Consider the following 18,066-nt stretch of genomic DNA (forward strand, 5'->3'; position numbering starts at 1 on the left):
TTTTTATTATCTCTTGTTCCTGTATATTTAGACTTGTAATTTCTACGTTAAACTTAAATTAAGTTAAATTATTTTAAACTTACAGTTCTTAAATTAATTCTAAATGAAGTGAAATTATTTTAGACTTGTAGTTTTTAAGTTAAATTTAAATGAAGTTAAATTATTTTAAACTTACAGTTCTTAAATTAATTCTAAATGAAGTGAAATTATTTTAGACTTGCAGTTCTTAAGTTAAATTTAATTGAAGTTAAATTATTTTGGACTTGTAGTTCTTAATTTAAATTTAAATGAAGTTAAAACATTTTAGACTTGCAGTTCCTAAGTTGAATTTTAATGAAGTTAAATTGTGTTCCTGTATTCTTTACACTTAGAATTTCAACGTTAACCTTAGGTAAAGTTAAATCATGTTCCTGTACTTTTTAGATTGGCAATTCCTACGTTAAACCTGAATGAAGTTAAATCATGTTCCCTTTATTTTCAGACAAAAATACGTTGAACTTAAATGAAGTTAAATCGTGTTCCTGTATTTTGAGACTTCAAATTTTTACGCTAAACTTAAATAACTTCAAATCATGTTCCTGTGCTTAGACTTACAATTTTTACGTTAAATTTAAATGAAGTTAAATCATGTTTCGGTGTTTTTACTTACAATTTCTACGTTAAACTTAGTGTTAAATCATGTTTCTATAATTTTCCTACTTTTGCAACTTAAACATTAAAAATGGGAAAATTAATAAGGTTAATCCACGCACGAGTAATGAAAAAGGCCTTAAAATAAGCGAGAGAACATATTATAAAATCTATTTTAAAGGGACATAAAAAAGCCAATCTAATAGTTAAAATCTACTTTAAAGTGACGTAAAAAGTCAATCTAATGGGTAAGAATTGCTTTAAACTGGCGTGAGAAGACAATTTAAAAATTAAGAATTATATCAAAATGTAAAAAGCCAAATTAAAGTTGAAAATTATTTTAAAGTGACGTAAAAAGCCAATCTAAAAAATTAACATTTATCTTGAAGTGATGCAAAATGAATCTAAACTCTAAAATTATTCGAAATTACCGTAAAAAAAAAACAATCTAAAGCTTACAAGTTATTTAAAAGGCGCGTAAAAAAATCTAAAACTTAAAATCTATTTTAAAGTGACGTTCAAGCCAATCTAACTTCACTTTTTTAAACACGAAAAATCAATCTAAAAGTTAAAAATTGCTTTAAAATGGCGTGAAAGGCCAATCTAAAAGCTACAAATGATTTCAAAATGACGTAATTGGCCAACATAAAGCAAAAATTTTAAATTATCTTAAAGTGACTAACACGCCAATCTAAAAGTAACAAATTATTTTAAAGAGACGTAAAAAATCTAAAAGTTATAAATACGTTAAATTTCTTTTTAAAAGTATCAATTGAAACTTGAACCAACAAACACACCAAATACTTACCAAAAAAAACGAAGATAAAGAACCCCTTCTTCAGTGAACGCCTCCGTGAATACGAACTTGTACAAATTCAGCTTTCGCACAGAAGTAAAAGTAATACCTTCATTCATCTAGAAATCAACTATAGTCCATTTCTTTTAGCGATGCATATTTGCACCGACTCGCAGCCGTGCCCTTTTAGCTCGGAAAAGATTCCGGATCGCTGATTGGTTGGACGAGATCATTCCAACCAATCAGCGATCACGAAACTTTTCCGAGCTAAAAGGGCACCGCTGCGAGTCGGTGCAAATAGGCATCGCTAAAAGAAATGGACTATAGTTGAATTCCGCCGATCTTGATATAAATTAATTCACCACTGAATTCAACTTTCTCCGAATTGAAATTAAGGGCAAATGTACGCAGAAACTTTAGCCATGAGCCAGGGCACTAACTTGCCGCTTTCAAGTTCGTTTAACGCAAATGCTTAAATTCATTACAAAATTATCAAATTCATTACATGCAAACTTTAGGGGGTTAAATGGACGTGAGAACTTCCGACATGATGCTATATACTAACGTACGTTTTGTCGTTTTAATGTGTAATTAACTCAAAATGTAAATTCATTATAAGAATTTTAACATTAAAACGTTAAAAGGGCGTACGAGAAAAGAATTTTTAATTAACTCAAAATGCGAATTAATTTAAGTATATAAATTTTAAAATTAAAACGTTTACAGAAGCGTCCGAATTTTTTGTTAATAGTAACTCGAAATAAAAATTCATTAGAGTAAATGATTTTTTGACATAAAAACGTTTAGTATGTATATATATATATATATATATATATATATATATATATATATATATATATATAAAATATATATATATATATATATATATATAGATACATATATATATATATATATATATAGTTTCAAATATAAATTAATTCAAAGAAATAAATACCAAGGAAATATATTATTTAAGCGAATCTTTGACGGTAATTACAAACAATTACAATTATTATCCAAAATCAATCAAACTAAAATTGTAAATTAATTAAACGTAATTAAAACCGCGTCAAATTTATTTACTAAGCGGATCTTTGTACGCCCGGGTAATGTAAAATTCAGAGTTTCATTTTTGTATGACACAATATATGAACATAAGAGAACGTATCGGTTGCATACCTTGGTCGAGTCCTTGTTGATGATGTAGATATTTAGCGATCCAGAACGATATTTAGATGCTCAAATAATATGATTATTTGAAATTGTAAGAAACAAGGGTAAGTTAATAAAAAAAAAAAATGAAAAAAAATCCATAGCTTCAATTGAGAAAATTATTTTTCAAATTACCTAGCTTCAATTGATAATATTATTTTTTAAATTCCCTAATATCAATTGACAGAATTATTTCTAAAAAATCCCCAAATTCAATTGACAAAACTATTTTAAAAAATTCCTTAGCTTCAATTGACAAAATTATTGTATTTTTTAAATTCCCTCGTTTAAAATTCACAAAATTCTTCCTCAAAAAAAATGTAGCTTCCTTAGCCATATCGAATAATAATAAAGAATCTTTGTAATGAAATCTGATTGCATTGTAGCTCGAGAAAACACAGAAGGTAAAATTACAATAATTCTAAATTTCAACGTCGAGTTAAATTTCATCGAAGAGTTGGTCGAATTTTAATATTCATTTTCAACGTAAAAGTCTGAAATATGAACCAATTGCAATTCATTTCTGCCAAGTAAATGCTCTGCTTTAAGTACTCAGAATAATGACCAGTCATTACACCTTAAAAGCTATTTATTACCGACGAAAGAGAATAAAATTTCAACGCATATAACAGCTTTTACAATAACAAAAAAGTACATTTTTAGGGTAAACTATAACCCTGATTTGCTCAAGTTTACAAAGGAAAATTATCGGTCATGATGCAATATATCTTAAAAGTTAATGGAAATCAAGTAATTAATTCTAAAATTTACTTAAAAATTTAAAAACTTCCTATGGTAATCATGAAATCATAAAACTTACATTATTTTTTTTTCAATCAGCTAGTAGGAAACTTTTCCGAGCTAAAAGGGCAAAACTGCGAGTCAAACGCCTCATTAAAAAAAATGAGTATGTCATTTACGTTTTCAACAAATTAACCTTCATTTATAACTAATTTTCTCTTTATTTATTATCGTTCTGGATAACTTGCTTTTAACACCAAGTGCTATTGGAGTCGGAAATGTCTAAAGTTTCATAATATAGTTATAACAAAATAAAATACAAATGTATATAATATAAAAATATGTAAGCATTAACCAGAGATAAAAAAATCGTTAAAAAATAGAAAAATAAACCACTATTTACAATAAACATTAATATCACCATAAAATGGAAACAACAAAATGGTTCAAAATCGATAACAAAATATATACTAAACTACAAAAAGAAATGCATAAAACTACATTAAAAATCACCTTGAATATAACACACACAAAGAATAATATTCCACAAAAATGTAAATCACAATAACAAATTAACCATGGAATAATAAATCACACTAATAAACCACGGCATAATAAATCACACTACCTGATAAATCACACTAATAAACCACGGCATAATAAATCATACTACCTAATAAAACACACTAATAAACCACGGCATAATAAATCACACTACCTGATAAATCACACTAATAAACCACGGCATAATAAATCACACTACCTGATAAATCACACTAATAAACCACGGCATAATAAATCACACTACCTGATAAATCATACTAATAAACCACGGCTTAATAAATCACACTACCTGATAAATCACACTAATAAACAACGGAATAATAAACCAAATCAAAAGCGAATACAACTAAATTTGCCACTTTGCTAAACATCACCAATGGAAAGTGATGTTTACCATTATCCTTCGAAGCAAAGTTTAGTGGGAGTTCCATGATTCATGGAATGGTCTTTGGGGGTATTTGGACCATGTTGCCAGCAAAGTTTTTTGGTGTTTTCAAGTTCCGCAGGAAAGTTTTTGGAGCGCTTCCAAAGTTTCATATGAAGGTCTTTGGTAGATATGTGACCATCATAGAAAAATAGTACTTTCATATTCATAGCATAGTGTTTTGGTGTGATAATATGAACAATATTAACTATACTTTCTGATAAATATAGTATTATAGTATTACAAATTACCAAACAAAATAGACAGATAAATTATAAATATGCAGAAAACTAGCATAAAATTTGCATACTTACATACATGATCTAAATTGACTCCAATAGCAACATGGTAAAAGCCCTTACCTGATGAAGACAGCGTCTGTAATAAAAAATAAATTGATATCAATTAATGTATTAATTAAAAGTCATATAACGAAAAGAAAATAATATTCATCAAACATCAAATAAGGATTGTGAAAAAGGGAAAAATTATATATTTTATTATTCATTGAAGTTGCCTCAAACAAAAAATTATGATCATGAATAATGTAATACATAACTAAACAGAAAGTCTGCTTAAAGATTTAGATAAACACACACATACATACATACATACATACATACCCATATATATATACATACATGCATTTTATATATTTTTTATCTATATACGCATATACATATATCTATATATATAAATATATATATATACATATCTATATATATAAATATATATATATATACATATATATATATATATATATATATACAATATGTATATATGTACATATATATACATACACACAGTATATATATATATATATATATATGATAATTTTTTTTGCACATTTAAACGTGTTTCTTTCATATTTCAAATAAGCCATATATATTAATACATTAAAGTCTGGATTCTCTTAACGACCTTGAGATCAGAGCCCCAGGCGGAATCGCCCAAAGACTATAATATCAGACCGGCGGGGATTTGAACCCTCGTCCAGGATATCTGGACGAGGGTTCAAATCCCCGCCGGTCTGATATCATAGTCTTTGGGCGATTCCGCCTGGGGCTCTGATCCCGAGGTCGTTAAGAGAATCCAGACTTTAATGTATTAATATATATGGCTTATTTGAAATATATATATATATATATATATATATATATATATAAAATGGGTGTATAAAAGCAGTGTTCTTTGATAAAAAATGGCTTGATTACAATTTTTCTTATCTATCCAATAGATATTAAGCGCTAGGGTTACGCAGGAAAGAATAATGAAACTTGAGTTTAGATGCTTATATGTTAAATGGTAACGTGGTCAGGTAATGCATACCATTATAAATCTAGTCCAGCAAACATAATTTGTAAACATTTTGTATCCAAATAGATTACTAGTCAATAGCACTAGCTACGTTTGGAAATATAAAATTAAGAAAAAATTGGGGCTCCTTATTATATATATGTATGTATGTATGTATGTATGTATGTATATATATATGTATATATATATATATATATATATACCCACACATATACATATGTATATATACACACATACATATAACATGTGGCTGTCCATTGAATCGATGATGATTACTCCTTCCTTATATATATATATATATATATATAGTGCATGTATGTGTGTGCGCGTGTGCGTGCACAAATACACTTCCGCACACTCTTACATAAGTTAAATGACAATATTTTTCCACCATTAATTAGGTCACTGTATATCATTCTATACAAAATGAAGTACTAAAATTACATAAATAGATACCTCTGTTTAATAAAGATTAAGGTTTCTCCGAACGAGGCTTTAATTATGACCCATGAATTCTATTAAATATTTCTCTCTTAGTTTTTATATTCAATAAATATATATCACTTACACTCAATATTTCATTAGTAATACATGTACAGTAAAATCGACGTACATCTTTGTTTATTCCTAAATTGTTCTAAGAAAATTGAAATAAAATACTAACGTCTTACTTTCACTCATAGGTATGCTTTTCAGTATGCCAGTTGGGTTATTAAAACTGCATATGAGTTCCAGTGTTCCATCTTTCATATATCCACGCTGCTCTTCTCCTGAGGTTAGATTAAATCAAGATATCCCAAACCACTATTTCGTTGTAATTAATCAGAATCAAACCTATTGTGCTATAATTTCCAAAGTCAGTACAAGTCTACCGAAAAACCACGAATTACTCAAAATAACAAACTGCCACTATTCTATTGAAAAGTAACCAGATTCAACCCTAGTGTAATGTAATCTCTAAAATCAGTACAATACTAACAAATAAACTCACGAATTACTCAAAAGTACCAAGATACCATTATTTTGCCCGAAGAGCTCTGCTCCACATGGGCTTGGACCGAGTCTTTTTTTGTAAATATCTTGTATGTAAATATGTTTTTGTCCAATAAACATTATCATTATTATTATTATTATTATTATTATTATTATTATTATTATTATTATTATTATTATTATTATTTTGCTGTAACCAACCAGATTTAAACGTAATGTACTGTAATCTCTAAAGTCAGTCCAGTTCTTAAGAATAAACTCACGAATTAGTCAAACGTACGAACCTTCCTAAGCCAGGGACCCATTCATCCTCCAGCCATATCGCTTAAACAAGACCCGTGGCCTTAGAAGCGTGATCAACGGAGCAACGAGAACAACGCTATTTTGCAAGCTGCAAAATGACCACTTGCTTATTCTAAGTAGATCCCCGAACGGCTTCGGAGACTTAAACTTCTCCGGCCTTTTGGGGACCGCAAATTTCAGCTTATCTCTAGCGGCGTCTGCCTCGCATCTACAGAGATAGCCTTGCGCACCTAAATTTCCAAGCGGGACAGGATAGGATTCCGCAATCAGGACACCGCTGGCACTCGCGAGGACTTATGCTTAGCACCACGAAATTGCCAGGGACGAAAATAAAATTACGTGAATTGCTTGTGAGTGCGAGAATTTATCTACACGGCTGAACTTGGATAGTATTTCTATTTGTACCAGTAGAGACCATCTGCTCGTGAACACAAAACATTGCTGTATTGTGAAAAGCATTGGTATGCTGCGATTATGCAACTCTTTGGGCCTAGATTTATCATTAATATTATTATTAATATTGATAGTAATAATAATATTAATAGTATCAATCTTAATATCAATGTTGATAATATCAATAATACATACATACATATACCAAGGCACTTCCCCCAATTTTGGGGGGTAGCCGACATCAACAATGAAACAGAACAAAAACAACAAAATATTAATATTAATATTAATATCATTATTATTATTCATATTATTAATATTATTACTAATATTATTATTATTAATAATATCATTATAATACTAATGTAAATATTATTATTAATATTATTACTATTAATACTAATATCAATATTATAATTAATATTATTAATAGTGATATTATTATTAATATTAATATTGATATTAATAATATTAATATCAATATTAATATTATTAGGTGAGGGAAGGAAATAAGTAATGCATAATCAACATAAGTTGAGATCAGTAACAACGTTGAAATAAATCTAACATATGAACTATGAAGACACGTATGTAAGCCTGTTTATAACATAAAAGAATGCTAGACTTAATTGTGAGGGGGAATAGAGAGTAGGTGTTGGTAATGCTTTAGCCATTTTTGTCTTAATATAAAGGAGTTAAGGCACCCAAATGTACCACCTCCTTTATAAGAAACCCCAGAAGCCAACATTTCTTTTGCCAAATCACGCTGGCCAAAGGTGAAAAAAGAACCATGTCATGAAAATATTACTTAGATTACCTACCTTTTTTTCAATACTATAATTACTAACTTTACAATATCAGTGGTGGAAATGTGGGAGGTTGGGCTGTGGCACCCTAGCAGTACCAGCTGAACTCGGCTGAGTTCCTGGTTAGGCTGGAGGAACGTAGAGAGTAGAGGTCCCCTTTTTGTTTTGTTTCTTGTTGTTGTCGGCTACCCCCCAAAATTGGGGGAAGTGCCTTTGGTATATGTATGTATGTACAATATCAATCTGCATATACTAAATTAACACGCAAAATTAAATATCAACAAACTAAAAAAAATAACTTCCATTTATCAAGATTGATTGATTGATTGATTTTCATTGTACTTCCCCACATTTGAAATTTCTGTACTAAATAAAGTGATCAAACTAACACGATATTGGATCGGATTCCCAGACATGCGTGTTTGTGTTTTCAATATTGGGCTGCTTTATAGTATAGGGTGACTCCTGAGAATAAGAGAACAATGGTCACTCTCAGATTCTCATTCATCACGAGAAGTTGTAGATAAACACCATGTACATGAAGTTTCCACAACAGTCGGTTTAAAGTCCGCCCATGAATGGCAGAGGCAAGGGACAGTGACATTGCCATATCAAGCAGGACAATGCCCTAGAGACTGACCATATATACATATGATCAACACCCAAGCCCTCTCTCCACTCAAGCTAGGACCAAGGAGGGCCAGGCAATGGCTGTTGATGACTCAGCAGATGGACCTATAGGCTCCCCCAAACTCTCTCCTTTAGCTAACAAGGATGGTGAGGTTGCAGCAACAAATTGAATTAACGAGTTGGAACGGGACTCGAACCCCTGTCTGGCAAACAACAGTCAGGGACGTTAACAACAGGACACCACGAATATCCAATAAAAGGAATGCAAATAATACTAGATACATAAGGCATAAAAGCATTTTGTTTACCTTAGTGTTTAAAAACGCACCGCAAATATCCCTTGTTTACAGGTATGGAATGGACACCAGAAATTACTTTTGAGCAGGTATGAGATTTTTAAGTGATACAGCTTGTCCACCACATATATCCTTTCAAAATAAAATAGTTTAAAAATAAATAAATAAAAAGTATTCAGTTTGAGAAGTGAAACAATTCAAACCCCAAAAAATAATTTTCGACCAATAAATAAAAAAAAAATTGTATATCTAATCTTTGATAATTGCAGTTTATAAAATCCCCGTAAGCCAAGGCATTGAAAATATACGAGGCAAAGCCTCCAACAATCCCCTTTAACCTTACCACATCATGGACAAGCAGATTTCCATCGCTGTCGATCTTGAATTTTGAGGTGAAGTGGCCCCCAGGAAGATATCAAGGGCACCCCTCCCCTTCCCCAGCCCATTCCCCAAGAACCAACTCCTAATAACATCGGGGTATTGACTCCCCCCAGCACCCTTCCAACCTATACGTGGGCAAGGCAAGCCGAGCGTGGAATTACGTTTAAGGTCCCCCTTGCCCTCAACCCCTCGTTTGCAAAGAAAACGGGATAATGCACCGGGTCCTTTTATATTTCGTCGCTTTCGCTCACCCGTGTTAGCAAATGTGATGGGAGGATCTAGCACAAGAGGGAAAAGGAGGGACACGCTGGGATTCCACTTTAGAGGGACTGGATTTTTATCTCTCTCTCTCTCTCTCTCTCTCTCTCTCTCTCTCTCTCTCTCTCTCTCTCTCTCTAAACCCTTTTATTTTAAGGAAAAGATACGCTAGGGGCGATGGGGTGGCACTAAACCTCAAACGACATACCTTGATAGAGAGAGAGAGAGAGAGAGAGAGAGAGAGAGAGAGAGAGAGAGAGAGAGAGAGAGAGAAGGGGGGGGGGTTCTTATGCATCCAACAATAAATACCGTGTGATATTCATTTAATCATAACATATAAGATGAAAATCAACTTTGGTTGGGGTTTCTATTTTTTATTCAAAGTTTTAAACCTTATAAAATGACTTTTGTATATTTGCTAAGTGTTGCAGTCCTCCTAAAGTATTTTTTTATATATCTTTTATTATTTTCTATTTAGTTAAAGAATTTATTTATGCTATAACATCTGGTAAACCATTATTCATACTTCCAATTGAAGGGAAAAATAAACTCCTTCAGAGTCCCAGATAAAGTATAGATGAAACAATAATAATAATAAAAAGAGAGAATTTGTCACTGCCTTAACGACAATCAAAACAAAACGCACTAGCGAATAATAATAATAATAATAATAATAATAATAATAATAATAATAATAATAATAATAATAATAATACTAGCAGCATTTGAGGGACACGAAAACCGGGATAAAATCCCAAAGCTAGATTGCACTGTCACTGAGATATTCACTAAATATAGCACTGATGGAAGCCCCAAGTTTTCAGGATATAAAATGCGGCTTCCTATAAAGTGAAGGATTGTCTCCTCCTCAATTGGCAGAGGTAAGTGATCATCTCCATTACAAAATGAACACAATTTCCATTGGATTAATGAATTTGCGCTATATAGCCCGTCGATGGGGCCTGTGAGGCCACTCTGCTGATGGCGAAACCCAGTAATTGAAGTAAAAGTTTAGAGATTGAACAGGAATACCAGACGGACATGAGTCTTTTTATAGTTTATATATGACATTTTTGTTGTTGACGTTGTTAATAGTTTATATATGATATATCTCTTTTGACATTACTTTTTTTAGAATGATTTATTGTTAATTTGTTCTCTTCAGTTATTTATTTCCTTATTTCCTTTCCTCACTGGGCTATTTTTCCCTATTGGAGCCCCTGGGCTTATAGCATCTTGCTTTTCCAATTAGGGTTGTAGCTTGGATAGTAATAATAATAATAATAATAATAATAAAGAGGGGAAGCAAGAACGGAAATAAAGTATACAGATAAGAGGCAACAGCCGCCAAGGATCGAAAGAACTTACGAAGAACCTGAAGTACTGCTTACAATGCACCGCTTGGGATGCACTAGCAGCGCTATAAGCACCCCACCCACTCCCAATAGAGAGTCAGTCTTAATAGCCTAAAGGCTGATCATATCGCAGATTTTGCCAGGCAGCAATACTACAATCAAATAATCTTTATCACGATTACCTTGGATTGTTATCCAATTTACATGACAGATGAAATCATACAAAGCTATGAAATTCTTCATTTTTTTTGGCTTTCTTTATTTGGATGTGGAAAAATAATAGTCTTTTCCAAGACAATTTCACTTGTGATATATTTTTACATTTACTTGTTGGAGACAACACTTTCATGGATGGTATTTTTTTTTTTTACTATGGAATAGCTTTTAATTGTCGTCTGATGATCTTACATGCTGATTTCAAATCATTTTCATTGCATGAAATAACAGTTGAGACAGAGAGAGAGAGAGAGAGAGAGAGAGAGAGAGAGAGAGAGAGAGAGAGAGAGAGAGAGAGAGAGATAAAAAAGAAAAGCGAATGATTCAGTGGTAAAGGAGAAAATACAATGCGCTATTAACCCGAAATTTACAAATCAAATAACCCAGAGAGGGGAGCCAAAAAAATCACTCACAATTTCTTTAATTGTTCGCTAATAACAACAATAAAAACAATAAAACAAAAAAACAAAAAGAAAAACATTTCTCCCTTTTACTCTTTTTAAAGGCGTTTCTTATATCTCCCCTTTTCCTCCTCTGGGAAAAATAAGTAAAACTCGGAGCGCAAGTTTGGAAGACAAAAGATGGCACGGACAATAAAGTTACCTCAAAGAAAAAGAAGTTAGGATATTGCTCTAACAGCATAGGAGAGATCTCTTTCGGGAAATGTCCACGGCAAGGAGTATAATTCAGTCTGGTGCCAAAAGGGAACGTATAAAGTTGATTGGTTCGATTAAGTAAATACTTACGTTTCAGGGATTTATTTCTATTACTAGAGCCCGTGCTTGGCTGCAAGGACCAGGCAATCTTCAACAACAACAACAACAAAAACAACAACATCGTTTCAAGTCCTTCCCTTATACATAAATTTGACTTGTAGAATCTTCCTTTTCCAACTAGGGTTGTAGCTTAGCAAGTAATAATAATAATAATAATAATAATAATAATATAACGATTTTATACATCTTTCATATAACGGCTTAAAGGCCGTTCATGAATGCCAGAGGCAAGGGACAATGACATTGCCCTCGCAATTAGGACAATGCGCCACAGACTGGCCATATTTACATATGATCAGCTCCCAAGCTAGGACCATGGACGGCCAGGCAATGTCTGCTGATAACTCAGCAGGTAAAGCTATGGGCTCCCCTAACCCCAACACCTCATGGTAACCTTAACTAATAAGGATGATGAGGTTGCAGACACTAAAGGAACTAACAAGTCTGAGGAAAACTTAAACCCCAATCTGGCGACCACCAGGCAGAGACGTTACCAATAGGCCACAACAACCCTAGCAGAACATAATGTATGTTACAGCCATGCCTATACACATATAGCCTTACATTCATACGAATTAAGATCAATGATATTTCGATTAAAGCAGGAAATATAAATATAGTGACATCTTGCAATCGTAACCATTCACAGATATAGTGACTTATTCCATGACTGCATAATATCACTACGAGTATGTCACGAAGTAAAAGAGATATAAAATAAATCCTATTTTTTCTAAATATGCCAAATCTTTAAAACGAAAAGATTGCATTCAAACTGAAACAATACACACTTTATATATATATATATATATATATATATATATATATATATATATATATATATATATATATATATATATATATATATATGTGTATACTGTATATGATAAATTTTGCACATTTGGACGTGCTTTTCATATTCAAATAAGCCATATATTTTGCAAAATTAATGTCTGGATTCTCTTACCGACCTCGGGATCAGAGCCCGAACCCTGAACCAGGAAACTTGTAACAACAGTGACGTACCACTTAGCCACAGTAATGTACGCATATACACATAATAAATATACATACTTACATATAGAGTACATAAATGTGTGTGTGTATATATATATATATATATATATATATATATATATATATATATATATATATATATATATATATATATATATATATATATATATATATGATAAATTTTTTGCACATTTAAACGTGTTTCTTTCATATTTCAAATAAGCCATATATATTAATACATTAAAGTCTTTCTTCGTGGCGGAGTGGTACGGTCACTGGCATACAGATATCCTGGACGAGGGTTCAAATCCCCGCCGGTCCGATATCATAGTCTTTGGGCGGTTCCGCCTTGGGCTCTGATCCCGAGGTCGTTAAGAGAATCCAGACTTTAATGTATTAATATATATGGCTTATTTGAAATTTTATATATATATATATATATATATATATATATATATATATATATATATATATGTATATATATATATATATATATATATATATATATATATATATATATATATATACACCTTACGGTTTACTCAAACTTCCTTCCCCAATGTTAATGGAAGTCTTTGATGGGCGAGACGTCTTTTCTTCTCCCTAACCCCCCCCCCCACCCCCCACCCCCACCCCCAAAGGCCACTACTCCTTTTCATCCTTTCCATAAATTGTCCTAATCCTACCCATGAAGCAACAAGTCTTGAAACCGTTTTCGGCCCCAGATAATTGAATGAAAGTGTTTGTGATTACCCAAGACATTTGAATTTCAGATTCTAGCCTTGTAAAGTGAAACAGATTCTCAAGCTTTCGCCACTGTCAACGTCTCTTTCCGACTTATTTTTTTTATTTTACTTTTTTAGATTAATTATGTATTGTAAAACATTTGTGATATTTTAATCCTGTTAACGTCTTTTTCTCATTTATTTTCTTTATTTTCTTTTTTTTTATTTTACTTTTTTTAGATCATTTCTGTACTGTAAATTTTTTTTAAATTTGTTTTTATCTTATTTATTTGAGAAATTCCCTCGTCACAAAAATTCAATCTTTATATTTTGTATGCTAAGACCTTTGGTGTATCAAACCAAAATGTTTTCAAAATTGCCTGTGAATCTAAATATATTGATGCGTATATTTAATTACATGGATTAAAATTTAAAGGCCACTCATGAATGGCCGAAGCAAGGGACAGTGACATTGCCCTATCAAACAGGACAATACCCTAGAGACTGTACATATATACATATAATCAACGCCCAAGCCCCTTCTCCACCCAAGTTAAGCCCAAGGAGAGCCAGACAAAGGATGCTGATAACTCAGCAGAGGGACCTATAGGCTCCCTCAAACCACCATTTCATAGCTCAAAAGGATGGTGAGGTTGCAGGGACCTAAGGAACTAACGAGCTTGAGCGGGACTCTTACCCGTGTCTGGCTATCACCAGTCAGGGACGTTACCACATAGGCCACAGCAACACTACTCACAATTGAAATACGGTAACATATTACTTTACCCATTTTGGGCTTTCAAATAGATAAGTATTTAAGACTAACAAGAATAAATTATAATCGTCGTGTACTATTTTCATCCGATCAAGAACATCAAGGTTCGTCATATTAAGCAAAAATAGAATATCATCATGATCATCCTCTCCTCTTACGCCTACTGACGCAAAGGGCCTCGGTTAGATTTCACCAGTGAACTCTATCTAGAGCTTCATTTCAATACTTCTCCATTCATCATAGAATATAAAGGACTGGAATTAGTTTTATCTTTCTTCTAGTAAAAGTGAAAAGATCTGACGATCAATTCAATACCTTCGCCAAAACAGCTGCGAGAACCACCATATTGTGACATCAAGTTAATTATGAAGTTCGGTAAAGTTCGGTAATCTAAAGAAAAAAAAATTTTTAAGATACCGATGAGCTGAACCCTTATTTCGATTACAAGAATGAATTTTACACGCTACGCTTATCTTCCAATATAAATGCTTAACCCGCCCCCAAGCCTTCGGTAAATTGCATGTTTCAGGCTGCATTATTGTTTTTGGCAAAGGGTTTGACATTCTTATAACCAAAAATTTTAATTAAGGAATACCAACTTTTCATGCATATTCTATTTCCTTTTAGCATAGTTATTATTAAGTGATATCCCGTTGCAAGGACTCCAACTGGTTTACCCAGCTACCTTGGGTGCTCCTGGGACTCAGGACCACTCCTAAAGACGCCCTGGATGTTTCGGCAGTTGAAATGGAGTTAATATGAAATCAAAATTTTGCGCGGGGGGGGGGGGGATTCTAGTCAAGTCCATCTCTAGAATATAGAGATGCTACTTTCATTTAATTTCCAATGCTACTTTTAGTTTAGGCATCCACAGCTCAAATGCTATTTCATAAACTATCTATTCAGTTCTGTTGGGTTCCTTATACTGACTTAAACTGGTCTCTCTCTCTCTCTCTCTCTCTCTCTCTCTCTCTCTCTCTCTCTCTCTCTCTCTCTCTCTCTCTCAATTCGAACATGTTTACAGCTTACTCACAGTAACACAGCCTTTCACGGTCCTTTTGACATGTAAATCCACCTCAATAGGCTGTAATATAGCCATAATCTGGTTTATTTTTTACCAGCAAGCTCATCCATAGCATTTCTAAATTGACCATACTCACTCACAAACACACACACACATATACATATACATATATATATATATATATATATATATATATACATATATATATATATATATATATATATATATATATATATATACATACATATATATATATACATATATATATATATACACACACATACATACATATACATATATATATATATATATATATATATATACACACATACATACATACATATATATATATATATATATATATATATATATATATATATATATATATATGCTCTTCACACTCTCCAAGAGAGATTAGTTCACCCAACGTTCAGCTGGGCTCCACAAGGCACTAGAAGAATTGGAAGCCCCAGGCCTACATGGCTAAGGACTATAAGGCGTGAAGTAGGAGATGATGAATGGAGAATTACTGAATTAAAAGCTCAAGACAGAGATGACTGGCGAAATCTAACCGAGGCCCTTTGCGTCAACAGTCGTAGGAGGAGATGATGATGATGATGATGATGAAATATATAAGTCCTTTACCATCCTGAGCCAAACAGCGCAATAGGATATCCTAACATCATCTTAAATAACGACACTCTTGATAACATACATAGATTTTATGATCTTGGCAGTCGTATCTCAACAGATGTAAATATTGATATTAAATCCAATATCGCAAACGATGTGATACCAGTGCTTTTAGGAAGCTCTGATCCAGATTATTTGAAAACCACACCTAAGAGACCACATAATAGACGTCATATAAAAAGTCTTGTAAAATTCCATGAACTCTGCAAGCAAAAAATCCTAAAAATCAGTTGGCAGCATTTTAGAAAAGTGAAAATTCTCAAGTATTGAAGCCCTTATCCCTCCGAGTCAATTAGGATGGACTGGTCATGTGGTGAAAATGGAGGACTCATGATCCATTCCAACACAAATAGTCTACTCAGACGGATGGGAGGACAGAGGAAACGTTTCAAAGAATGTCCTAAGACAAATATGACAATATGTAACATCAATTACAAAACCTAGGAAAGAGAGGCTCATGACCGCGCTGCTTGGGAGGCATTCATGTACCTCCAGCCATTCTTGGCTTTTCTTTTGACCTCATTATCATTACTGGAATACTTAGCATGCCCTACCTTGTAATTTTACCTTGCTTCCTCGAAAATTTTTAACAATCAATTTCTGTCTTTGTCTCCTTTTTATAGTATCCCAAGTATCATTTGATATCCATGGCTATCTGCATGTCCAAAATCTTGACTACCAACGGACTGATATATGTTCTTAATATCACACCATTCTTCATTAATTATCTGCTCCTGGTCTCTTAAATCCTTTAAGACAGCAAATACATTCCTACATTCAATTGCAAAGGTTTCTCTGTGCTCGTCTTCTCTAAGTCCCGAGAAAACGTATACAGGAGAATGATGAAAAACCGCAAGAAGATCAGTTAGACGTGAAAACCCACATCTACTGATAGTGTGTGAGTGGATCTAGATTCCCATTCGAGATCTCATTAAGGTCTTCGAAACAGTGATACTTGATATCGAGTGACAGCTATGAGGATGATTATGAAATAATAATAATAATAATAATAATAATAATAATAATAATAATAATAATAATAATAATAATAATAATCATTACTATTATTATTATTATTATTACTTAAATAATAATAATAATCATTACTATTATTATTATTATTATTACTTGCTAAGCTACAACCTTAGTTGGAAAAGCAAGATGTTATAATCTCAAGGGCTCCAACAGGGAAAATAGCCCAGTGAGGAAAGGAAACAAGGAAATAAATAAACTACAAGAGAAGTAATTAACAAATAGAATAAATCATCTTAAACCTTTTAACAACATTAGAATAAATCTTCCATATATAAACTATAAAATATTTAGAAAAAAAAGGGAAGAGAAATAAGACATAATAGTGCGGCCGAGTTTATTCAATAGTAATCTCATTGCAAGATTGGATTCTTTATAAGAATACAATTACTAATCATAATAGATATAAAATCACCTTTAATATGATATCTTTTCAGGTGATACTAAATATGCATGGTCAATAAAAGTGGAGCTTCTACATACTGTAAAAAAAAAACGTAATTCTAATCGGAAATATACTTTTCTCGGCCGTATTTCAGTAAAACACAGGCGACTGTAATTTTACCTTACTTTGTTATTATCTTTTACTGCTTGGTGACCGTAATATCACTCCTTTACGTCAATATATCCGTTTTTAAAACAGTAAAAATCGAGGCATAAATTTCGTCTTTAACAGTGTAGCCTCTGATTGGCCGATATATTATCGTAG

At 32.3% G+C, this 18,066-nt stretch overlaps 1 long non-coding RNA gene across 1 annotated transcript in view; it reads right to left on the reverse strand.

Moving 5' to 3' along the window:
• Window positions 1-4,619: 4,619 nt before the first annotated feature.
• LOC137629411 (uncharacterized) overlaps window positions 4,620-18,066 on the reverse strand; it is a 330,089-nt gene continuing 316,642 nt past the window's right edge. The window contains exon 3 of the long non-coding RNA XR_011041500.1: window positions 4,620-4,745. This is a non-coding gene — a long non-coding RNA (uncharacterized lncRNA). The remainder of the gene's footprint in view (window positions 4,746-18,066) is intronic.

The sequence above is a fragment of the Palaemon carinicauda genome, chromosome 37 (assembly GCF_036898095.1).
Source record: "Palaemon carinicauda isolate YSFRI2023 chromosome 37, ASM3689809v2, whole genome shotgun sequence".
Classification (NCBI taxonomy): Eukaryota; Metazoa; Arthropoda; class Malacostraca; order Decapoda; family Palaemonidae; genus Palaemon; species Palaemon carinicauda.